This window comes from Arachis ipaensis, chromosome B10 (genome assembly GCF_000816755.2).
Source record: "Arachis ipaensis cultivar K30076 chromosome B10, Araip1.1, whole genome shotgun sequence".
Lineage (NCBI taxonomy): Eukaryota > Viridiplantae > Streptophyta > Magnoliopsida > Fabales > Fabaceae > Arachis > Arachis ipaensis.
In genome coordinates, this window is record NC_029794.2 from 35564686 (window position 1) to 35565581 (window position 896).

The following is an 896-nucleotide window of genomic DNA, read 5'->3' on the forward strand; positions in this document are numbered from 1 at the left end:
CATTTTTTTTATTTAAAATAATAATAATAATAATAATAATAATAATAATAATAATAATAATAATAATAACCTCTTTTTCTTTTCTTTCTTTATTTCAAAACCTGGTTCCACTCCCTCTATTTCTCTCATCAACTCTGTTTTATCACTGTCTTCTCTCTGCTTCCATTTTTCATTTAAGCCGCACTTCACGGTGAGTTTATCTTTTTACTTTTGAAATTTATTTTTCTATTAAATTTGTTTTTTCTTCTATTGGATTCTTTTTGTTTTTCTAAATTTATGAGCAATGTTTATAAGAATAACATATGAGGATACCCTCTGCATGTAATGTGTATTTTGATAGTTTAATTCCTACCGGCATGTATTTATTTAATTTGACTTTGATGTTTATTGCATGGTTTTGTGATAGTGTGAATCTTTAATGGGTATGTTTAGTTTTTCAAAGGTGATGAACTAATGTTGAAAAGTTTCATGCTTTCTCTCCATTTTCCTCTGTTCTCTGATGTGTTAGCATAATATACAGAGTTGAATGTTTTGTTTTTCTGGGTTTTCCAATTCTTGTTCTTCAGAATTGTTACAATTGTTTGTCAAGAGGTCACATGATCTTCATTGTTTCCCAGGTTAACCGTTGATTTTGAATTGAATTAAAAAAAAAACAAAAAATAGTTATTAAAGAGTGTTTCTGTGTTTTTTACAATCAGTTAATGTGGTTTTGTAGAATGAACTAATCTTCTTTTAGGTAAATATTCAAGTTTAATTTTCGTCTTAAATTTTAAAAAGTTTTAAAATTGAGTTAGTTATCTTACATTATATGCCAAAAATAAACCTACAAAGATTAGTAGTCATCATATTTCACAATAGAAGTCCAGATTGTGATTTCAAAGAAAAGTTTTTTCCTA

At 26.3% G+C, this 896-nt stretch overlaps 1 protein-coding gene across 1 annotated transcript in view; it reads left to right on the forward strand.

Moving 5' to 3' along the window:
- Positions 20 to 896, forward strand: part of LOC107622949 (kinase-interacting family protein-like) — a 6078-nt gene continuing 5201 nt past the window's right edge. The window contains exon 1 of the mRNA XM_016325031.2: positions 20 to 190. The gene's annotated coding sequence lies outside the window, so the exon portion shown is untranslated. The remainder of the gene's footprint in view (positions 191 to 896) is intronic.